This window comes from Helianthus annuus, chromosome 4 (assembly GCF_002127325.2).
Source record: "Helianthus annuus cultivar XRQ/B chromosome 4, HanXRQr2.0-SUNRISE, whole genome shotgun sequence".
In the NCBI taxonomy this organism is placed as follows: Eukaryota; Viridiplantae; Streptophyta; class Magnoliopsida; order Asterales; family Asteraceae; genus Helianthus; species Helianthus annuus.
Genome location: NC_035436.2, coordinates 19,392,978 through 19,418,721, shown reverse-complemented (window position 1 = coordinate 19,418,721; position 25,744 = coordinate 19,392,978). Strand labels below are relative to the sequence as shown.

General features: G+C 39.5%; 1 non-coding gene across 1 annotated transcript; it reads right to left on the bottom strand.

Annotated features, from left to right (window-relative positions):
- Positions 1 to 12,694: 12,694 nt before the first annotated feature.
- LOC118491815 lies at positions 12,695 to 12,801 on the bottom strand. The gene has a single exon (XR_004892260.1). It is a non-coding gene; the product is annotated as a small nucleolar RNA R71 (small nucleolar RNA).
- Positions 12,802 to 25,744: the final 12,943 nt, after the last annotated feature.

Here is a 25,744-nt window from a genome sequence, read left to right as displayed (position 1 = left end):
TCCATCTCTCATTCAAAGAACCCTAAAACCTTCAAACTACCATAACTTTCTCAATTCTCCATCAATCCAACTGATTTTTGAGTCTATCTTGGGTAATTTTTCAAGAGGAGCAAAACCCCCAACACGGTTTTCATCAATTTTTGCTATTGTGCGAGATTTCTGGGCGTGTCACTTGGGGTTTTTGAAAGGGTGTTCATCAAGTTGCTTATTTGCCATCTTTTCTTAGTTCTTCTTGTTTAACAACAACAAAGGTATAGATCCTTCTTAAATTTATGCTTGATTATCATATGTTAGTGTTTTTCTTCCGAAATTTTAAACTTCTTGGTTTAAGAGTAGGTTGTTTAGACAATGTATGTTGTGCTAGCATGATTTTGAGTAAGATTAGTTGTTTTGAATGGAATTTGAGTATGTCATAACCATAGTGAAGTGATTACACTGTTATGAACATGATTGAACATAAAGGTGATGTTGACTTTTGTTGAAATTATAAGAGATTGTAAGATTAACAAGAAAATTAATAAGTTTATGATAAAGTGAGCGACTTTGGAAGTTTAAAGAGGCGATTTTACATTCACTTGTTAATTTAAATGTCAACATTATACCTCATGTTCAAAGTTTGGGAGTTAATGAAGGTTGAATTTATATTGATGTTTGCTTGTTTGTGATTGTAGTTATGGCGGGAGGAAAGAGACAAAAGACTACAGGCCAAGCTTCGTCATCCGGGGTTGGTTCTTCTTCCGGTTTAATACCGAAGAAGTGGGAGCAACTAAGCTCCGTGGAGGAGAATGATCCGAGGTTGTACAGGCAGGATTGGGAGTGGGCGAAGTTCAGGGATAGCCAAAGTGCTAAAATTTGGGATGACGAGAAGAACAAACCGTTGTCCCATTATCAAGACAGGAAGTTAGAGGCTAAGTTGTGGAAGTGGAAGATGGTGAACGGTGTGAATACCTCAGTGCCAACAAGGGTAATATGTGAAAGGGTGGTGAACGTGGAAGAATTTCGTAACATCGGGATTGTGCAAATGTTTGAGCGTTTAGGATGGGAAAGCGTTCTTGATTGGTGCGAAGATAATACTTCCAGGATTTACTTGTCGGAAGTATGTGAATGGTTGTCTACCTTGAAGCTTGTGAACAAGAATGAATCTCCTTCACAGTGGAAGTTGGTGGGGAAGACTACTCGAGGGAACATGACGATGTCTTTCGAGACCATGAATCGTATTGCTCGTTTCGACTCTTTGGGAGTACAAGCTTATGATTACCCATCCATCGAGCAGTTTTTGGATAATCATTTGAACAACAACGATTTCGAGCAACTGTTAGATATTATCTTACCGACCCACCAAGGAGGAGAAATGAAACGAAAGCAAATGTCGCTTGAAGGAAAGATTCTTCAAGGGATCTCGGTTGAGAACATCTTGGCAAGGTTTGGTGATCGTGGAGGAGTGAGAGTGAGTGACTGTAGGGTGGTGCACGCCTTACTGTATGGGACCCCAACACTGTCGTGGAGACATATAGTGATGATGAACACATGGGCTACCAGGGAGTCGTCTCAGAGGCGTTTTATTCCGTATGCACGCCTCATTAGCGCCATGATTGTGCAACAAAATTGTTTACCCCCGGAATCACTATGGGTTTCTAAGCCGGTGGAGGAGTTTAATTTGGGGTACATGCGGAAGAATTGGAAGATCGAAGTCAAGTTCTCGGGAAACAAGTACGTTGTAACCGATGATTTGGGGAACAAGTATGAGATCCGTACTGCTGGAGCACCACCCGTAGCGGAAGGAGATGAGGAAATGGGGGAAGAAGAGGAGGAAGTTGAACCCTCCGGTGCACAAAGACCAAGGCAATGATATATGCGGCCACATAGGGAAATTAACGCAAAGGTGGCAGGTTTTGTGACCAGGAGACGGGTGCCCTCCTACAAAAATTTCGATCGGGGGCAGCAGGAGATATATGACAATGTCTCGGCGTGCATAGGTGAAGGACGAGAATACAACCAAAAAAGAGAAGCTTGGGAGGGGTCCCATGGATCCGCAATGCAAGAATATTGGGCAGCTCAAGAAGCCCATAGAGAAAGAATGAACAAGTTTGTGGAAGAGCAAGAACTGTTCCAAGCCATGCAAAGATCACACATGGAACAGTTGGCAAAGATGCAGGAGGATGAGGCAGCCCGAAGACGGGCATGGGAAGAAGCAGAGGCAGCGCGTCGACAGGAAGAAGAAGAATTGAACCGACGCCGTTGGAGTGCCCTGTACGTCTCTCAACAAATGGCGATTAATAACGCCAAGGTGCTGCATGACCAGGAGCGGCACCAAAGAGATTACCAAGCCGGCCTCCCATACGCCGAGCACTCGGGGTGGCAAATTACCCCGATCTTCCCTACCCGCAAGGCCCATCCGACCCGACTCCACATTGGCCCGAAGCGGTAGGGTCTAGCTTCATTCCGATCCCGTACCAACCGCCACCTCAAGGGGAGCAAAGCCCCCTAGATAACTATAGGGAGATGTTCGAGGCCCTCACTGGTTATCCATACCAACCCAACCCGCCAATGGATCCAAACGAGCGATATCAGCGGTAGAGGTATGGTGTATTTTATGTTGTTGATGTTGTATATTTTGTTCCTTTATGTTTTGTCGTTTTTATTTTATTTATGCCTAGATAAATGAACTTTGTGGGTGTGTTCCCTATATAACCCTCACGAGACCTACTCGTCCTCCCAAGCTATTGGGAGGTTTAAAAGGGCTTGTTGCATACGCTAAATGCAACCGTGATTCCTACGAAAGTGAGTTAGGCTTGTTGTTGTTGTAAAATATTTTCCACATAAAAATCAAAGTAAAATAATGCATGACTTGGTAATATGTTCATAAAAAGGGTAGAACTACGTACTAACAAATTTTGATGGTTGTGAGAAGCATGCTTCTACACAAGGATTAGAATTTGTAGGTACAACATGTTTGCGGGACAACCATTTTTATGAAGAGACGAAGGATATGAGCATCAAGCGATAAAAATCAGGTGCATGCGTTTCTTTTTACTTTGATTGGTAGTTTAGAATAAGTGGATTGTAATGTGTATTTTAATTTCCGGGGTGAAAAGTTGGGAAGGTTAGTCGTGTCACATCCCTTGTGCATTTCTAAAACTCTAGTTCTTACACATTGAGGACAATATGTACTTCAAGTGTGGGGATGGGGGAGTAGTAAAAGTTTTCGATTTTGACCCGTTCATTTAAACACTACACATTGAGGACAATGTTTACCTCAAGTGTGGGGATGGGGGAAAATTTCAAAAAATTTTTCAAAAATGTCTTGTTTTCAAAGCAATCTCAAAAGCACAAGTAACCAAGTCAACGAGGGATGTCACAACCCATTTGGTCTTTTGTCATGGTCAAGTTCAAATTAACAAGCATAACGGGTATTTAGCGGGTGGTTATTTGGGAATAATTCGCCTAAGGAACTAGCAATTTATGCATATCACATATCATACCCTTATACGTGAGGTTTGAGCCACTTATATATCATAGATTTACATTTACATGTTTCTTTGTTTGAGTGGACCATTAGTCGCGTATTGTAGAACTTGCAACTTTTGATGCGTTTGAGACTATAGACCAAATACAAGCACGAGAATGATTAAGGCATTAGGTAAACCTTTTTCTCTTAAAACCATTTTTCTATCCTTACCTAAACAAACTCCTTAGTTGCCCATTTTGAGCCTAAACCTTTCGTTTGATCACCCTACAGCCCATAAAACTTAAACCTTTTCTTTTTAAACCCGTGTGATGAAAATTCGATTATAGGAGCTTAAGTTTGTATAGTGGTTATGATTCATAAAAAAAAAAGAAGAAAAGCTTTGAGAAAAATGTAAAAAGAAGTGTTAGTAGTTGTCGAATAAAAGGGTGAAAGATTATTGCCCATAGTTGATGTTTATATTTAGTTTCGTTTAATTTAGTGGTTTGTAATAAATATCGAATTTTCTTCGCCATAGCCACTTTAAAAGGTCCTATTCCCTACCCTTAGCCTAGCCCCGTTACAACCCTTCAAAGACCTTTTGACTTGTGCTTAGTATTTGCGTTCGGTGGTGGAGAATGATTGAGTTGCAAGCCTATGCGGGTACGTGTTCTAATCGGTTTTGAGCGATTAATTGTTGAAATGCTAATACAGTATACACGTTAGCAAATTTTAAGCCGAGTGGAGAGCACATTGTGAGGGATATGCATGAGTTGTTAGTTTTACGGGCGGGTTAATCTTGTATAACCATCATCATAAGTGATTATTCACTCTACCGGTAAATATGTGGAGATGGTAACGAATTTGAACTTTTGTATGACAATAGACCTTAACCTTTGTCTCGGGAGTGGGATTTGTATTCGTTGTTCGACCCACATGAAAGTGAAAACAGATCTTGCTTGAGGGCAAGCAAAAGACAAGTGTGGGGATGTGATACGTGGTTGTAAACCGGTGATTGTTATTGTTTAACTTAACGTTTTTACGTAAGTTTTAGTTTCGAATAGCCTACTTTTAATCAAGAATGTGTTTTGCAGGTTTGATGGAGTTTAAGGAGCTTTTCGGGAGCTTTACGGGTCACCGGGTCGAAAACCGGAGCACCGGGATGCAATACGGATCAAACGGGAGCATTGGAAGCGAAAAACAAAAGATCGCTAACGAGAACCCGTCGCCGACGGCCTGGGCCCCGTCGGCGACGCCCTCCAGATTAGCCCGTCAGCAGCATGTTCGCGTAACCAGTCAATTAGGCCGTTGGCCAAAGAATGGTTTTAGGGAACCCGTCAGCGACGGGGTCAGGCCCGTCGGCGACGGGTAGTGGTTTTTCAGAACGCGAATTTTGATGATTTGGGGATCAAACTCGAATAGGATTGGCTCTCTTGCATTGAATTCGGGGGTTACACACTATTCTCAAGTTGGAACATCATCTTGGAGCCTAATCTCACCAACAATTCACCTACCATTCCATCTATCAACATCTCCTACCCGAATCAAGAATCATCCATCATCATTCAGCACAATCTTGATTCCTAACCCTAGTTCACCCAATCATTCACCATTCCACCATCACCAACCTTCATCATTCACCAATCATCCAATCAAGCCTCAAGATGACTCCATCCGCATTCCAAACATCCGGTGATCAAGTTGCATCAACCATGAGCGGCTAATCATCTCGGTTTCACCCCGGTGTAGGTAGTTGTTAATTCTAGGGTTTCGAATTGTTCTTGTTTTAACTTAGTGACAATTTGTATTTGGTTTTTGAAACTCTTGACAATAGTATTACATTTGTTACGAATTCGTGAATTGTCGAGCGATGTTAAAAGTTATGACTTTGCGAAACGGTGATATGTAATTGTACATTGTCATTGTTAGGATTTACTTGTGTTGATTACAAAGTGTCTTTTTGTCCGTTCTTCGGGGCGTTGATAGTTAGTAGCACCTAAGTCACGGTATACTAAATCCGTTAATCAAATGCATTTGAGTTGAAACTAGAACTTGTAGAAATCCTAGGTTAATAAGTACCGAAACCGGGTGTGATTCCCTTTTTAATATTATTGTTCTCGTATCCAGAAATTCTTGCAATCGTTAAGTAGTAGTTGTTAATTAAGTAATTCAATTTCAGTAGTCCAAATTCACATCTTTCTTCTAAACAAAAATACAAAAATATCTGGCAAGCTTCATAATTGTGACAAGTTTTTATAATTCAGTCAAATCCATACACAAACCACATACTCTTCGTGGATCGACCCCTTACTACCACTAACACATTGTTAAGGGTAATTTGGGCATATAAATATTATCTTTGACCGGAGCGCGACACTCCGATCAGTAAGCTCCTGTCCCCAGTCATGTGCTTGGAGCTTCCTGAGTCGCAGTACCAGATCTGCTGCACATGATGGTCCTGAAATGGAAAAATTAGAGGGTTTTTGGTACCCAGGCTTGCTTGGGTACTCTTTCTGATGAGATTTTAATCAGATTATTTTCTCTTAATGACCTTTCATCAGAATATATGTTGTATGCTGAGCCATAAACAGATTTTTCATTTTTCTTTTGGAGATGGTGTTGAACAAGCTTCAGTATGTCAACACACATACAAGATTTATCAGAATTTTCTGATATTCTTTCTTGTGATGGAATGAGTGGATAATTTTGAAAAGATGAGTGAACTGCTTCTGGAGTCTTTAAAGATTCTTGTTTGCATTCACTTCTTTTTGGTTTGAAGTTGGGTTTTTCAAAAGAGTATTCAGAACAGGTTGACTTGCAAGATTCAGAATCAGATTCTGATGAAAATTTATCAGAAATCTAATGGGTTGCTTTTACAAAGACAGTGGGTTTACTTTCTCTTGTTTTGACATATCCTAAACCCTCTCCTTTGTTCTTTGGTGTGGACTCAATGAAGTTTATGAATTCTTTGGCTTGTTGAAAACCTCTTACATTAATTTCTTTATCATTGATTTTCTTGTAAAGATCTTTTCTATCATTTTCATAGAACTCAATTTTAGCTCTGTGATCTAAACTTTCTTCTATGAGTAATTGGTTTTCAATTATGATTTTATTCATGGTCCTTTGCAACTCATCAGATTTTTTACTATCTGATTGATGTTTATCTTGCAGACTTAGAAAATCTGACATGAGCTTGTTTAGCTTGTGTTCAAGATCAAGATTATCTAAATTTACCTTTTGTCCTAAAGTTTCTGGTAGGTCATCAGAAAGTGCAATCAGACAGAAATTAGCCATTTCTTCTTTTTCTTCATCAGAAGAATCATTAGATAGCCATGTATCTGTTCCAGCAATTAAGCTGAGTTGCTGCTTCTTTGCTTCTACTAGCTTCTTCTCATAATAAGCAACATCCTTGAGCTTCTTTCTTTTGCATTCTGATGCATAGTGACCTCTCTGCTTGCACTTGTAACACACAACTTCAGCCTTCCCCTTATCCTTAGATCTACCTTCTTCCTTAGATCTTCCATCCATCCTCCCTCTGTCACTTCTCTGGTATCTCTGGCCTCCTCCCTGTCACACCTCGACCACGTAAAACAACAAAACGTGGCAGAATCGTCGGGGAGTGTTGTAACAGAATCATTGTTTCATAACACATGGAAAAATTGAAATGTTGTTTTATTGATTAAAAGAGTTACAATGTCTTAACAAACAAAGAAGTATAACAAAATTAACTAGTCTTGCATCTTTTATTGTCACTAAGGCCCAAGTCCGCCTATGTGTATCTTGATCAATCCTATGCATCATCTCCTGAAACACATGTGAAAATAGGTACGTCAGCATAAAAATGCCGGCGAGTACATAGGTTTTATTGATTTAGGATTCATGACTTATGAGTTTTAGAAAAAGTTGTTTAACAAAAGTCAGTCATGATCCTTGTAAAATGTTTTGTTTTATAACTCATTTGAAAAGCGATGATAGATATGTATATTTAAATGACTAATGTGAGGTTAAATGAATAACCAAGTAAAAATGAGTTTGTATAAAACACACTGTTTTGTAAAACAATGTCTTGTGAAAAATATGTTATTTGTGTAAAATGTATAAGTCCAAATTGAATGATTTAAATAACGCTACGACATGTAATATAATACAAGCACTTATATATAGGAAGTACCAGCGGCGTATCCACCATGCTTGTATCACATTACATACGTCAAATGTCGTTGTGAAAACCATGTCAAAATGTTTATGTTAAAATGTAGTCCATGAAATGTGTATATCAATATCAAAATGTCTATGTCAAATGTCAATCATGTAATGTGTAAACAAAATGTCATGTATGGCAAGTGAAATATGTATCAACTAAACCATAGGTGAAAAATGCACAAAACAATGTATTGAAGTAAAACGTGGTTTAAATCAACGTTATGTTTTGTGGAAATGCATGCTATACTGAATACAAACATTTATGCGGTATTGTAAAAATGCATACATTCAAGCCTTGCGACTGTGGCGATAAACCCCTAAACGAATTTAAAGGTCTATCTGTGCTATGTTTAATCGAATTCGGTCATTCCTTCCATCCAAACATACCTAGGATGTCAGGAACGGGAGTTGTCAATTCCTATGGTACCATTACCTACTAACGAGCGGCGTGATCAAAGTTAATGAATGTATATGGTCCCACTTAAACAAACCAAATGTCATACCCAAATTGTAAGCATGTGATGAAATGAAAATGTACTAATTATGCGCACAATGGACATACATAGCAAAAACATAATGAAATCATGTACTAATAATGTACTAGTGAACATAGCCAGTATATGATATAAAAACATGAAAGCATGAAAGTAACAAGTAGGCACATGTGTTTCACCCCAAAATGTTTGAAAAACAGTAAAAGAGGTGAATATGTACTCACTTGAGGGTGCTTAGATGTCTTGAACAACAACCAAGCAAAGCTAGAGGGATCACGGAATCAAAAGGCACCCTATATAGATAACTACATAAATAACCGGACCTAAATCGGGAGATCGGATAGTATGAGGTTTCGTAAACCAAATGAGTATTGGAACTCATATGATATGGTTTAACAAAGCCTACATACTAAAATGAAACCTAACCTAAGTGCTTACGACCCATTACAACCCGTTTAGGTAGCTTATGCTACTTTAACGCGCCGTTCGCGTAAAACGCGTTCGGACCGCTTAACTAGTCCTATGACAAGTAGAATATGCCTTAACATGTCTAATATAGTTACCTAATCAGTTTAGATGTCAAAATTTCTGTTACATATGCTTAAAATGAATTTTGGCGTAAAAAGGGTATTTTGGTAATTTTCCTAAGGCATATAAACTACCTATCATACAACTACTTAAACGACGTGACCATAAGGTATAACCTCAGAAGGTTATTCCCTATACAATTATGGTCACCTAATGTGTTTGGTCGGACCCTAATGATCGACCAAATGGGTCGGGTTCGAAAGTATAAGCGATTGATTAGATCGCTTACCTTTACGACCCTAAACAAGCACAAATCTAAAAGTGACGAGCTAAACATGCTAGAACATGTTTAGTTAAGTTAGAAAACAGGTTTGGTATCAAAACAAACGGTTTGATACCCTAGAGTAGTTTGGTTACAAAATACGCGAGAAAACGCATTTTGGTCGAAACTACGACTCGTCATTGAGCCTAGATAACGTGGTAATCAGTAGGTATAGTCACTAGGGACTATAACCATCGTGATTACGCTCACGTTATGAAGTTCAACCGAACTTCGTGTTGACCATTGACTGGTCAAAGCAGAAAGTCAAACAAAGTTTGATTTTGTTGTACCAAATTTCTTTAGCTCGTTCAAAAGTTTTGTAAATCTTTGATATGTATCATTTAATCTTTCATTGGGTAGACTTTTGAACCTCTCATATGAGGAAACATTGTTTGTTCTGTTGTTTTTTCTCATCCTTTCTCCTCCTTCACAAAGATTTTCCAACTGATCCCATATTTCCTTAGCTGATGCACATGCATCAACTTGTGAAAATATGTCATTTGGTATGGCCATTATTAAAAGTGACTATACCCTTTCATCCCCAGCCACCTATTCCTTGTCTTTCGTGCTCCAATTTATTTCACTTTTGGGAGCCCAGGAGGCAGCGATTGCAGGTGATTGGTCAGTTGCTGGAATAGCTGGTATTTCAGTCATTGGTATATGTAGACCCCTTTCAATGGATTGAAATAGAGCTCGGTCATAACCATTAAGGAAATTGACCATTCTGATTTTCCATTGGGGTATTCCTCTCTGACCAGAGTCGGAGGTTTGGACATAGAACCAATGTTAAAAGCATTATTCCATGATTGAAAGCTGGCCATATTTAGAGAAAAGAAGATGAGCGATTGATCGTTTGAAAATAGTGTATTCAATCTGCTCTGATACCAATTGTTGGTCCCAGTTTGGACTTAAAAACTTCTTTTCACTTAATATGGCAAGTGATTTCAGTAGATGTGAAAAGGATGTGCGGAAATGGAAATCAGACTTTCAAGAAATAAGACCTACAGAATTATCAAGTTTATATCACTTTGAAACAAAATAGTTTACAAGGTGATTGTAAGATTATTATCTAATACAAATGAATCTTGAATTATGTGGGTGAGAGGGCAATGGAGTTTTAAGTATGTATGAATGCAAAGTTTAACTCATCGTCTTCTACTTGGTGAGCCTTCTATTTATAGAAGGCTGGGTACATGAATAAACAATTGTTTATTCATGCAATAAGTCCTGCATAAAGTAGCCATTTGACATATTCATTGAATCCAACAGTCAAGTTGCCTTTGTAATCATGATATCCAATAATGTCAAGTTGCTTTTGTTATTATGGCAGGATAGAGCTGATTTTTAGACAAGTGGGGTATTCATCAGAATTTCTGATAAACCACTTCATCAGAAATTCTGGTGAACAAATCATCAGAAAATCTGATGATCATAATTGATGTGCACAAAATGCAACATATAAATTACATAAATTGTGGCATAAAACTAACCCTTTTTTAGTACTAATGTTGGAAAAAAATGTGCTTTTCTCTTCCTTTTGTATTTTCAGGATCAAATTAGCTCAAATAAACAAAAGAAGCAAAAAGACAGCTAAATCTAACATAAATACAAGAAAAGGAACAAAAGTGGCATGCCCGACCTCCCGACAGCATCTTCCCAAGCAAAACAAAGAAGACAGAAGACTGAACACGCCCCGTGCTCAGTGAGCATGGGGTCGTGCCCAAGTGTCAGCAGAAAAGACAAAGTGATAGAAGCTTCTATTGCCCACCACGGGGCCGTGCCCAGTGGACACGGGGGCGTGGTCAACTTCCTGCAGACGCATTTAATGAAATTGCGAATTACAATTAATGAAGAGAGAGAGTCAGATGGACACGGGGCCGTGCCCAGTGGACAAGGGGCCGTGCCCGAGCTTCTGTTCAGCCTATAAATAGGAGTGTTTGGAGCTCTTGCAACTCATCCCTTGGCACAACACCTCTCTCACACTTCACCCACCACCCACCACCATCACAACACCATCATCCACCACCATCATCCATTGTCCATCATAGAGTGTGTGAGTCGTCTCGGGATCCAAGATTGATCGTAAGAGTTCTTGACAATCAAAGGCCATGTTTGCCTAAGTCTCTTACATCACTTGGTGAAGACAAGTGTTTAGTGTAATACTTTTTATTTTTAATCTTTTGCACTTTTTAATTGGTTTTGTATTAATGACTTTAATTACTAGTTTCTTATGTTGAATGTGATTCTTCCTTATCGTTTGTCTGTGGTGTCTTGGCATTATTTTACTGTCTATATAAAATAAAAGATTTTCACCATTCATATCTCCACGGTCTATATGGAGGTATGTTGGCTACCTGGTCGGGGGTTAAGGGAACGGTTTGGTAAGAGTCTTGCCATTGTTCAGTGTATAGATCCTGCAAAGGACCTGGGTCAAATTTAGTAGGACCTCCTTCAATACCCAAAGGTATTGGATGGCGGGGGTCCAAACTCTTTGATCCCCTCATAAGTTAAACCACTATTAAAACTTTAACACGGCTACTTAGGACTGTATCCCTACTGACTCAGACTACTTAGCCGAGGGTAACGTCGCCTTCAAAAGTGGGGCCTACCACATTATGCATTAATAACTTAATTAATTATCTTTCAATAATCCGACCCTTCAGGATTGTATCCTTGCTGACTCAAACTACTGGGTTGAGGGTAACGTCACCTTCAAAAGAGGGGCCTACTACAATAACTAAGATAATCTCTTAAACAAGTGCAAAAGTGCGAAAATAATCAAAGGTTACACTACACACGAGTCGGATCCAAGTGATTCATCTTGTCTATCTGTTTTTATTTTTATTTTATTTTTCAGCATTTTAGTTAGTTTTATTTTCTTAGTTTAAAAACCTTTTTCTAAAATTTTGATTTGATTAGACGTTGAGGATAAACCGGTAATAAAATCTCTTGTGTCCTTGACGACCTCGGTATCTTACCAACACTATACTACGTCCACGATGGGTGCACTTGCCCATATGTGTGTTTAGTGTTAGTAAATATCGTGTTTTATAAATTTAAAACTTGGCTAAAAAAGTGTAAAAAGGGCTTAAAATATATACCTAAAACATACTACACTTCGCACGCATCAAGTTTTTGGCGCCGCTGCCGGGGACAGAAGGATTTTAAGAAAGTTAGGAATCAGCGGCCTAATCATTTTTTTTATTTTCTATTTATTTTTTTTAGGATTTTCTTAATTTTTCAGCTTCTGCAGAGCTCAGCACGGGCCGTGCCTGGTCGGACACGGGCCGTGCCCAGCAGTGTCACTGGTAGTTTTTGTTTTCCGAGTTACAGAGAGCTGAGCTAACAACTTCGCTACGACCCACCGTGGGTAATCTCGGCGCCGCTATCAATGCACCGAATGTTGAAGCTAACAACTTCAAACTTCGGCCACATTTGATACAAATGCTTCAAAACTCTGCAACCTTCCATGGGCTTGCGGACGAGGATCCCCATCTACATATTACTAATTTCTTAGAAATATGTAATACCCTGCGGATCAATAGAGCATCAAATGACGCCATCCGCCTTCGAATGTTTCCATTTTCACTAAAAGACCGAGCAAAAGCTTGGCTCAACGCCCTCCCAGTTGGTTCGGTAAACACCTGGGATGCACTAGCCCAAAAATTTCTATATAAGTATTTCCCTCCCGCTAAAACGGCTAAATTAATGACTGAAATTAATACATATTCACAAGAGGATGGGGAATCCTTATATGAAACTTGGGAAAGGTTCAAGGAGCTATTGCGAAAGTGTCCCCATCACGGTCTTGCAGTATGGCAACAAGTATCCACTTTCTATAATGGGTTGTTGCCACACACAAGATAAACACTTGACTCTAGCTCCGAGGGACTTTTAGGTAATCGCCGCCCACATGAAATATACAATCACATCGAGGAAATTGCTCAAACCAATTTTTAGTGGCACACTCCCCGAGGCAATAAATCTATTGCCCCGGGTTCCCATAAGGTCGATGAAAGCACTTCTTTACAAGCCCAAATCGAGGCCCTTTCTTCAAAAATTAAAAAGTTAGAAATGACAAAAAACGGTCTCGGTTATGGCTTGTGAAAGGTGTGGTGGGCCACATGAAAATTGGAGTTGTATGAAAGAAACAGATGATCAACCAGAGTCGGTAAACTACATTGATAATAGACCTAGGCCGTCGGGTCCTCCAACGGGTACCTACAACCAAGGATGGCGTAACCACCCTAACCTTGGTTGGAGAGAACCCGACAATAGTAGTAACCAACAAAGCCTAAACCAACGAACAAACTTTCAACAACCACGAAATGAGTCACAAAATTTCCCTCAACAACAAGGTGGGCGAGAAAGGCTTGAAGATACTGTATCTCGCCTCATCTCCGACACTGAAAAGAAAAACTCGGACTGATTTCAACAATCGGAATCGAATTTTAGAAATCAACAAGCTAGTATACAAAACATTGAAAAACAAATAAATCAACTAGCTCAAAGTTTCTCCGAGAGACCACAAGGCGCGTTACCAAGTAATACCGAAACAAACCCAAAAGCACAAGTCCATCTCATAACATTAAGAAACCGTACCGTGGGTCCCGAAGAAGCTCCGCCACCACCAACTGAGGAAAGCACAACACCGCTCCAACAAGAGAAGGCTTCTCCTCTACTTCAAGAGCCTATCAAGGCTCCTCCGGTTCCATACCCCGGTAGGTTAATTCGTCAAAAGACCAATGAGCAATTCACAAAATTCAAAAGTCTACTAAAACAGTTGCATGTTAATATTACTTTTATCGAAGTCCTAACTCAAATGCCTAAATACTCAAAATTCATGAGGGACTTCCTCATTCATAAAAGGAAAATTGAATCATTGCAATTAGTTAACCTAGGCGAAGAATGTTCCGCCCTCGTACCCAACAAACTCTCACAAAAGAAGATTGATCCCGGAAGCTTCACAATTCCTTGCTCGATCGGGGAATCCCCCATTCGTAATGCACTAGCCGACCTTGGGGCTAGCATTAACCTCATGCCCGCATCAATGTTCAAATGACTCGGCCTAGGAAAAACGAGCCCTACCAAGATGAGTGTACAACTTGCCGACAGATCCGTCAAATACCCGCAAGGTGTCGCTGAAAATCTATTAGTCAAAGTCGACAATTTCGTCTACCCGGCCGACTTTGTCATACTAGATATGGAAGAAGACACCGAAGTCCCCCTCATACTAGGGAGGCCATTTCTAGCCACCGCGCAAGCAGTGGTAGACATGAATGACGGAACACTCACTTTGAAGTATGGGGATAAGGAAGTGAAGTTTGGGGTTGGGAAGAGAGTAGAGGACGATGACCCGGTCAATTACATGAAGGTTATTAATTCGAGTTTGGATGATGCTCTCCGATGGTGCAACATGGGATGCAAAACATCCCGCTCGGAAAACATATAACCTCACTTTGGGTCTAGCCAAGGACCCTTATAAACGTGGCGCACCATGGAGGCATTCCGCGGAACTATCCTTAGTTTAGTTTAATCTTTTAGTTTAATTTTAATTTGCAGGAATAAAACACAATCGGGATGGTCAAGGATAACAAGGGAAATGAGAAACATCACCCCATGCACGAAAACAGGGCCATCCGACAAAAATTTCTTCATTACAGCAAGTTCAGCACGGGCCGTGTCCGCCCAACACGCCCCCGTGCTGCACAATCTGCAGAAAATCGCCCAGTTCAGGTAACTGGACACGGGCCGTGTTCACTGAACACGCCCCCGTGTCCAGGCTTCTGTTTCTCTTTATTAATTTTTGTCACTGGCACCTGAACACGGGGCCGTGCCCGGTCACCATGGGGCCGTGTCCAGTATGCCAGTAACATAAAATTTTGCTTTTAACACCCTTTTACACATTTAATCAACCTAAAAACTTATTTTTGGGACACATTGAGGACAATGTGTAATTTAAGTGTGGGGGGGATGCTAAAACCTTGAATATTTCAAGTCCTAATAACAAGCCTTACACAAAACTCTATTGGAACCGCTAATCACCCCAATTTTTTTCAAAAAAAAAAAATCATTTTCTTTTTACTTGTCTAAGTTTAAGTTGGGAATTCAAGTTCTAACAAGGTTATATTTTTACAAGTTTACAACCGATAGCGTCGTGATAAAAAGAACCAACATAAGAAACTTATGAAACGGCATGACAAGCTCAGTTAAAATTTGATTATATATACTTGATCACATAAAAAACCCATTCCCACAAAAGTGAGTTTTGAGTCTTTATTGAGCACACAAATACATATCTTTACAACTAAATGCTCATTTTTCGTTTTTGTGTGAATAGCCGCTTGGTTCGTACGACTCTAGAACTTGCCACGACAATACATTCTCGGTCCTTACCAACTTAAACCCGAGTAAGTAAATGATGGAGGCATTAGGACTAACCCTTTTTTATTTCTACACCATTATTTTTCATTTTACCACCTACCCAAAATCCTCTTAGTTAACTCCTTTGAGCCTAAACCTTTTCATTTCTTAACCCAAAACAATCACCCTTTTACCCACCTAAAACTTTTTTTTTAACCCTTTCTTTTAGTAACAACGTTCGGTTTTTCTTATGACTTGTAAAAAAAAATTGATGAAACCAAATAAACAAACAAGTTCATCAAAAATAACTTTGTTTGAAACAAATGGTTCATCAAAATAAAATAAAAATGTGAAAAATAAAAAGTCTTTCAAAAACCGACGTTTTGTTACGCTTTTCGCCCTTTTACTAACCACTAACCTAACCACCCACCTTTAGCCCAAGCCTAACCCTTCACCCAAAAAGTCCTCTTGATATTTACAAAGGTATATAGTTCAAAAGGAGGAGGATTGATTGCTTGGCAAGCCTATGATAGGAGTAAGTTCCATGCCGCTCTCGAGTGATTCACTAAAAATACACCTCCGGCCGAGTGTTGAGTGATCCACCGTGAGGTATGTGAACTTGTATATAAATGAAATTTTAAAAAGGTATGTTATGCCCTAATAAGTAATTTATCTTATGAAACGTTTTTAATAAATCATGACGAATAGGATTGTAAATAAATAAAAATAAAACCTAAATAAAGAATCTTGGAAATCCCGACACTCTATGACAAGCCCAAAAACCTTCTCTTCTACCCATTCCATTTGGGAATGAAAAAAGCCACATTATAAAGAGTTTTGCTTGAGGACAAGCAAAGATTCAAGTGTGGGGGTATTTGATGTGCACAAAATGCAACATATAAATTACATCAATTGTGGCATAAAACTAACCCTTTTTAGTACTAATGTTGGAAAAATTGTGCTTTTGTCTTCCTTTTGTATTTTCAGGATCAAATGAGCTCAAATGAACAAAAGAAGCAAAAAGACAGCTAAATCTAACATAAATACAAGAAAAGGAACAAAAGTGCATGCCCGACTTCCCGACAACATCTTCCCAAGCAAAACAAAGAAGACAGAAGACTGAACAAGCCCCGTGCTCAGTGAGCACGGGGCCGTGCCCAAGTGTCAGCAGAAAAGACAAAGTGATAGAAACTTCTATTGCCCACCACGGGGCCGTGCCCAGCGGACACGGGGGCGTGGTCAACTTCCTGCAGACGCATTTAATGAAATTGCGAATTACAATTAATGAAGAGAGAGTCAGATGGACACGGGGTCGTGCCCAGTGGACACGGGGTCGTGCCCGAGCTTCTGTTCAGCCTATAAATAGGAGTGTTTGGAGCTCTTGCAACTCATCCCTTGGCACACCACCTCTCTCACACTTCACCCACCACCCACCACCCACCACCATCACAACACCATCATCCACCACCATCATCCATTGTCCATCATAGAGTGTGTGAGTCGTCTCGGGATCCAAGATTGATCGTAAGAGTTCTTGACAATCAAAGGCCATGTTTGCCTAAGTCTCTTACATCACTTGGTGAAGACAAGTGTTTAGTGTAATACTTTTTATTTTTAATCTTTTGCACTTTTTAATTGTGTTAGGATCGGAGGCACTCATGATTGTGTTTGTTTGTTTATTTTGACCAGATCGGAAGATACAAAATAGATTAAATGCAGCGGAAAAAGTGAATGCTGATGTGGCAGCGGTTATAATGATCTGACGGCTAGAAGCTGACCACGTGCCAACCCCTGATGAAATGGTAAATAATTGAGGACAGTTGTTTTAACAGCCACTGATGGATTGAGCATCAGTAGTTACAACGGTAACAAAATGAGGCAGTGGATGATATTTACTATCAGTGGATAGTATATCAGTGGATAGAACAATGATTTTGAACATCAGTGTTTTTCAAGAGTTATAAGGAGCAGGGGTTGACTTTCAGCAGTGGACAGACTTTTAGAGAGCAGATGTTGAGGCACAACAGCATTTAAGGTACAACAGTGGTTGAAGGCAATAATGAGGATCACTAATATAACAACTGTTTGTGCAGCAGTGTTTTGACTTTTGACAAATAATTTTAGCATCTGCTTGTTCAGATGTAGAATTTGATTTTGGCTTGTTAAAGCATAATATCTTGTCTAATATCTGTTGAGCACCAGAAATGCTATTCTTAACAAAATATATTTTAGATGTATATTATCAAGATTAAATTGCCAGCAGTTATCTCAGAAATCTTTGTTCAAGGTTTTGCCACATGTTCAGTATCCCTGACAGTGGTTTAGCATCCCAGAGATGAAGACTTTTCTACTAAGGCTACTCATTTTATGTCTAATTATTTGAATTAGAACAGGAGTATCTTAGTATTTCAAAATCATTTTACAATCAATTTTTGATTAGTGATAAACTAACTTGAGCTTGACATGACCTTGACATGTGTACCATTTCCTTTTGATTAGTTTTAGGAATAGTAATTTCACACAAAAATAAGGAAATTACATCCTGACCAGAAATGAACATTTTACTATCAAAAATGAGTAAAAGTCCAAAATATATTATTCAAAGAAAATGAAGTAATATATCCGGTTTTATTTGAGAAAAACACCTTAAGAAATAGTTAAAGGATGTTTTGAAAATAACATCAAAAGGATCTGACAGCTTTTCAAGTAAGAACATGATCATATCATTCTCAAGTTATTTTGACCATTGTTTAGGGTCATTTTCTTGACAATTGATTGTAAATTCTCCTTTTAAGGACAATTACTGGAGATGCCATTGTTACCTGAACGATTCATGTATTTGATGAAAGCACACAGTTGCATGATGACCACTGTTTACCCAACTTTGACCTCATAAGTGTTTTATGCTTATACTTTTTTTTCTTTTGGCTTCAAGAGCTTTGAGATAAGCACACTTTTGAGTTTTGTTCATTTTCTTCTTCCCTTTTTACCCTTCCCATTCATAAGTAATAAATTACTTACTGGGAGGTTTTTTATGAAAGAATCCTCAATCCAAAATCATTTTCAGCAATGTTTTGAGAGATCTGGCTACATTTGTACATGTTTTATTACCAATTCTCACATTAGATATGATTTGGACAGTCTTGACCCCAGATTTTCTTCATGTGTTTTAACAGAGTTCATTTGGTCCTTTTGAGGATTCTCACAGAAGCTGCTTTGAGAAAAGCTGAAGGAAAGAGACAAACAATCGCCTGCCTTTTAACACATAAGATTTCATGACTAAAGTTTTATTTCCCTCTTTCTAAGTTAGCAAAACACTAGTGTTTATTTTGAACATAGGTTTTGTTAATCTGAGGTTCATACACTAGCATAAAACATGATGAAATCGTCACAAATTCCATAACAACAGTTGAAATCAATTTTGAATGAAGATAATTGATGCAGTTTCTCACGCAATCAAATGGCTCAAGATCACTTTGTTAATCAAAGTCTCATAACGAACATGTAGGTTCAAGAACAACGTTCTTTTCTATTAAAAATCAATCAAAAAAACTAAACATAAATGTTCACCAACACCTCTATTTATACTAGACCCTAACACCTTTAGAGATAAACATAAATATAAAAGATAAAATATAAAACAAACTTTGAAAATTCAAATAAGAAGATAGCCTTGCATCGTACTCCCCCTCTTTGAAAAAAAAACTCGTCCTCGAGTTTTGTCCTTGGACCAAAACCACCTGGGTCGAAGGGAACATCAACCCGATTCCCATTTACTATTATCATCATGACCCGCCTAAACAAGCTAACTTTACGGGTCGTCTCGTCTGGTTCCTGACCAGTACCACCCGGGTCAAATGGAGCATTGGACCGCCTAGCGTTCGCTATGGACTTGAACCACTCAACATGTATATTTTGGAGTGGCCTTCTTGTAAATTTACATTTACCCACGGAACCCTTAAGATTGTTGATATTATTTCCTTTACGACATGTATAGATAACCTTCTTTTGCTCACTATTTGAAAAAAGGTTATCAGTAACTGTTTCATAAAGCTTCATAGTTGCTGAGTCACCATTTTGAATCAAGTTATCATCTTTTTCTTGAAGCCAACGTGAGTATTGCATGGGACAAATGCTATCTCTAAATATTATTGGACCCACCACATCAAGTGCAACCTTAATATCTTCAATTTTTTTATCTGGAAATACCGAATTAATAGCGATAATCACCGAAAGTTTATGCACGACAACCCCCATATTATCATCTTCATGAAATTTGAAATTGATAGAGGATCCCGTAACTTGCGGCAACAAGATTGGGACGTCCAAAACAGGCTCACCACCACCAACATTCGCCCCAACTCCACCTATAACCACCACATCTCCACTGATAATGGTCGAATCATTGTCATGGCTGTCATCGGCCCCCTCTTGAATGGGCAACCTGTTAAGAACCCGGTTCAAAAATAAACATTCATCTTCATCGAAATCACTTCCATTTTCATCGAACTTCGGTCCTTCATCAAACTTAGACTCATTTTGCGATTCGCTCTCGGAATAAGTCGGCTCATAGAACCGGGGTGAGTGACGGCCAAACGGATGCTCCTCTCCGTCGCCACCTTCGTCCCAGACGACGGTGCTCGACTCGGTTTCCGTCTTGCGCATCTCCCGTTGCAACTCTAGATCTCGGACTCGTTTTCGGAGTTGTCTGATCTCTTCAAGATCTCGGACTCGTTGTTGGAGTCTTTCGATCTTAATAATATCCCGTGGATCACGGCTTCTGATCTCGTTGCCTCGGCCGGCGGATCTACGATCACAATTTAATCGATCTCCACGAACACGTGAATCACCAACGCTCTTTTCGATGCCTCGGTCGGCGACTCTTCGAACAAGAAAACATTTGCCTTCACGTAGAGCCATTTGATAACCAAAGCTCTGATACCACCTGATGCAGTTTCTCACGCAATCAAATGGCTCAAGATCACTTTGTTAATCAAAGTCTCATAACGAACATGTAGGTTCAAGAACAACATTCTTTTCTATTAAAAATGAATCAAAAAAAACTAAACATAAATGTTCACCAACACCTCTATTTATACTAGACCCTAACACCTTTAGAGATAAACATAAATATAAAAGATAAAATATAAAACAAACTTTGAAAATTCAAATGAGAAGATAGCCTTGCATCAATAATCATATCATAGTTACCAGATCTGGGGACTATGAGTGATTTGTGCATGACATCACTAGTTGTATGAGATTTGTGAATCTTATGACATCTTGGTTGTTTTACAGAGTATCTGATTCATCATTTTGAACATGATTTCTCATTGCTCTGTTTTCCAACTAAATACAAATAACCTTAGTATCAATGAATTTTGAGCTGAACTGTTATGTCAAATTGATTGTTAGATCGAATTTGACTGTCCTTGCTCTGATACCAATTGTTAGGATCGGAGGCACTCATGATTATGTTTGTTTGTTTATTTTGACCAGATCGGAAGATACAAAATAGATTAAATGCAGCGGAAATGAAAACAAACTTTGTAAACACAATCAAAGAAGAGATTAGTTTGATAAACAATTGCTTTTCATCAGTCGAAAGGTTACAAAGCAAATCAAAAGATTACAAGCATGCTTACAATACTAAGCTCCCCCTCAGCCTAATACCCCAAGGTTGGTTGCACAAGATGAAAGGATTGAATTGAGGAGAAGAACTCGCCCAAAATGATCAAAATGTAACAGTACACAGTACTGCTCCATTTATAGGCAAACCAAACCACTGAGGCATCTCAGCTGACATCACCATGAAAGTGACATCTAACAAACTAACAAACTCTATCTACTGATCTATACAACTACTACTATGCTAACTACTGATGTTGCATTACATTACATAAAGTAAACATAAACTACTGTTGCATCCTTCCACTGTTCTGAACCTAGCAGTACTTGTCATGATCAGTAGTGCTTGACTCAAGGCAGCAGATTGAACAGCAGGGCTTTAACTTTCATCAGTCTTTGTGTTGATCAGTAGTTGTAGGTCAGCAGATGGTGATAAAAGCAGTACTTTGGAGTATAGCAGATGTTGGAGCCACTGTCAAGGGGAAAGCTCATAGTAAACAGCTGCTTATTATGAGTCCACTGTTGTGATCCGGTTTTGGCTTTCATTATCTGTTCCTCTGGTAGGGTTCAATTCCAACAAATTGCTTTTGTATTAGTGACTTTAATTACTAGTTTCTTATGTTGAAGGTGATTCTTCCTTATCGTTTGTTCGTGGTGTCTTGGCATTATTTTACTGTCTATATAAAATAAAAGATTTTCACCATTCATATCTCCACGGTCTATATGGAGGTATGTTGGCTACCTTGTCGGGGGTTAAGGGAACGGTTTGGTAAGAGTCTTGCCATTGTTCAGTGTATAGATCCTACAAAGGACCTGGGTCAAATTTAGTAGGACCTCCTTCAATACCCAAAGGTATTGGATGGCGGGGGTCCAAACTCTTTGATCCCCTCATAAGTTAAACTACTATTAAAACTTTAACCCGGCTACTTAGGACTGCATCCCTGCTGACTCAGACTACTTAGCCGAGGGTAACGTCGCCTTCAAAAGAGGGGCCTACCACATTATGCATTAATAACTTAATTAATTATCTTTCAATAATCCGACCCTTTAGGATTGTATCCTTGCTGACTCAAACTACTGGGTTTGAGGGTAACGTCGCCTTCAAAAGAGGGGCCTACTACAATAACTAAGATAATCTCTTAAACAAGTGCAAAAGTGCGAAAATAATCAAAGGTTACACTACACACGAGTCGGATCCAAGTGATTCATCTTGTCTATCTGTTTTTATTTTTATTTTATTTTTCAGCATTTTAGTTAGTTTTATTTTCTTAGTTTAAAAACCTTTTTCTAACATTTTGATTTGATTAGACGTTGAGGATAAACCGGTACTAAAAGCTCGTGTGTCCTTGGACGACCTCGGTATCTTACCAACACTATACTACGTCCACGATGGGTGCACTTGCCCATATGTGTGTTTAGTGTTAGTAAATATCATGTTTTATAAAATTAAAACTTGGCTAAAAAGTGTAAAAAGGGCTTAAAATATATACCTAAAACATACTACACTTCGCACGCATCAATAATCGTCAGAAACTGATGATATTTCATCAGAAATATCATCAGATCCATCAGAAATGACCTTTTCTGATAATCTTCTTCAGCTCTTGATCAACTTGTGATTCTTTGAAGTAGATGTTGTTCATTTCAGTTGTCCTATTCGATCTTCTTCTTCTGGTTGTGATCTTCAGGACTATTGTCTTCTTCATAGATCAAGGTTGAATCTGATTTTCTTCAATACTTACAAATAAAGTTTCCTAACAATCTTTGGTTCGGATTGCTGCTCTGACCTTGGTTAACAGAGGACGACTGACTGAAACTACGACTGTTACTGTTGTCGGGCTTTTTCTGCGATTGGCTTGCGCTGGTCGCTTTGTCAGCATCGTTCCATTTTCGCTTGTTATCACTAGCAGGCATGGTAGCTGTAGTAGTAGGGGTTGTAGCAGAAACACGGAGTGGTAGCAAACCACGCTCGACCTCTTGGTCAGTAATCTTGTGTGCCAAACGAATGATTCGAAGCAGGTTGTCGAGGTTTACAGCAGTAACTAAACCCTTGACTTGCGGTGCTAAGCCGTTGATGTACAGCTCAATTCTTTGATGTGGTGGTCACGATAAATTAGGACACATGTTTTCCAATTCATGAGATCGTTTCGTGTAAGCCTCGATCTCGGATCCCACCATCTTCAAATTGTAGTACTCGTTCTCTAATTTCTAAATCTCGTCACGAGGACAGTACTCCTCTCACATTAACTCCTTGAAATCATCCCATGTAGTTGCGTTGGCCATTTCGATGCCCAACATCTATACCTGAGCATTCCACCAAGTTAAGGCACCATCCTCCAGTGTGCCCGTAGCATACTTCACTCAGTCCCCCACGGGACAGTTACACATAGCGAAAACAGATTCAGCCTTCTCAAACCAACAAAGTAACCCCACTGCTCCTTCGGTTCCACTAAAAGTCTGTGGCTTACAATCCATGAATGTCTTAAAAGTGCATGCAGGTGGGTTATTCTGGTTCTGATTCACAGGTTGACCTAAAGACAAGAGGAAATACAACGCACGGGTAAGAATCGAGTACACAACACAGGAATAAAGAGGGTTTGGTACACATCGTACCAGCTTGCTGAGCTGCCAGAGCTTCAACCACACGAGTGTTCATCAAGTCGGTTAGTTCCGCCTGGGACATGACAATGTTGCCATGTCCATCGCCGCGGCCACCACCACGTCCACCGTTACGTCCACCACGTCCACTCATGATTCTATATAAGAAAAGGGGAAAAAGGTTAGGGTCGGGATTTGAGTAGGAGTCAAACATCGCTATGACTTCTACAGGTTATTGAGTTTTTCCACCACATCAAACAACGAAACAGAACCCCTTTCACACTCGTTTAGCCTCGCGGGGACTCACATGCACCCCACATTATTATTATATGTGCACCCATAATGATAATGCAATTTGCATGTTCATCTCAGCTCTTCTTAACTTGTGCTAAAAGGTTCCTCAGATTCGAGTAACAAGACAAGAGACATCACAGAACGCGAATCACAAATCCCTAGGGAAAATGTCACACTATCAATAACTATCACAGACAACATAGGAATTCATGCTGTGGTGCTAAGTGTGCAATCACATGCCATGTCATACGTGTGGGTATACTAGTTATGCAATGCAATAAGTAACAAGAGACGAACCTTGCCATCTGGAGCTGAGTGTCATGGTCGATTTCAGAACCGTTCGGTTATAGTCTGGTTTTATAAAAACGTTTTAAAACCTAGTTCTCTATAACCCGTGGCTCTGATACCAAACTGTCACACCCCCAAAATACCACATGCGGAAACCCCACAGGAAGTGTGACGTATCAGGATCCAGCCACTAATCACATTAAACTATAACAAATATTGAATAATAGTTTCCATTTATTACTTAGAGCATTTTCAAAACATAACATAAACCAGTACATTTAGCGGAAGCATAAAGTAAATAGTTAACCAATTATTTCAAGACCAATGTACGGAACAAATAAACATGTCATGTGTAACCAAGAGACTCGACCCATGACCACTCCAGCACTCCCAGATAGCAAGTCCCCAGTCCATGTACATAACGTCCTGCAAGCATGCAAACAAGTGTATCAGACAACGCTGGTGAGTTCAAAGTTTGTGAAAACGTTTAGTTACCCAATATCAGATTAAAGCATTTCAAAATACAATGTTGTTAAACAACTCAATTACCGCAAGATGGCTCCAGATTATTTGCCCTTCCCCAATGCTCTATCAAACATTGGTCGAGTGGTTAAGGTAATTAGTTCGCGTCCGTCCTCCCCGGTACGGTGTGAGGGTGCCAAACCTAATAGTGCTATCAACTAATAACCCCGTTGCCTCCCCGGCAACCAATTCAGTATATGATGGGACTTAAGTGATAGATATGAGTGTATTAACCAACATCCTGAGTTTAACATTCCAGTTAAACCCATTTACCGAATATTCCTCCCCGGAATATTTACCAGATGTCCCTCTCTGGGACGCATGCTTGAAAAGGAGCAGTGAACACACCTTGGCTTTGAATGGTAAGACAAATTACACGTTCAAGTTAATCAATCAAAGCCTATAACGTTTACACATCCTCAATCAGTTCGTAAGCAAATCACTTAATCATGCACATATTCTAGCATTTTGCACTAAGCACACATATTTCACATTCCATACACATATGAACAACAGATAGCACATAATCCCACTCAACACCATGCGGCCTATTTGACATAACAGGGCCCACGCGGCATGAGGCCCAAAGAACTTGTGCGATCAGATTGGTCTTGTGCGATCGGGATCACTTGTGCGATCCTATATGTGTTCCGGCCCAAGTTGACTGGCCTAGTAACAGACTGTGTGGCCTATCCCTCCAATCGCACAACTTGTGCGGTCCGCCCTCCCAATTGCACAACCCAATAGGCCTGGTCGCTATAGGTATGGCCCAGATAAGATGATGTGGGCCCAATTCAGATTGGAGACCCCTTGTGCGATTCTAGTCATGTTGTGCGATCGGTTGTGACTTGCGGTGATTCATGGTGTTCGGTTACACCTTTATAATTTTAACATTCAATCACATAGTTTCCAAATAATTCTTGATTCACACAATATCTAATCATGATCTACTGTAACCGAACTTATAGCCATACTAACACCCAACCATGATCAATTTTCCCATTCAAGTTAACATCTAACTAATAAATCATCGCAAATCATCATGCACTCATCGTCAGT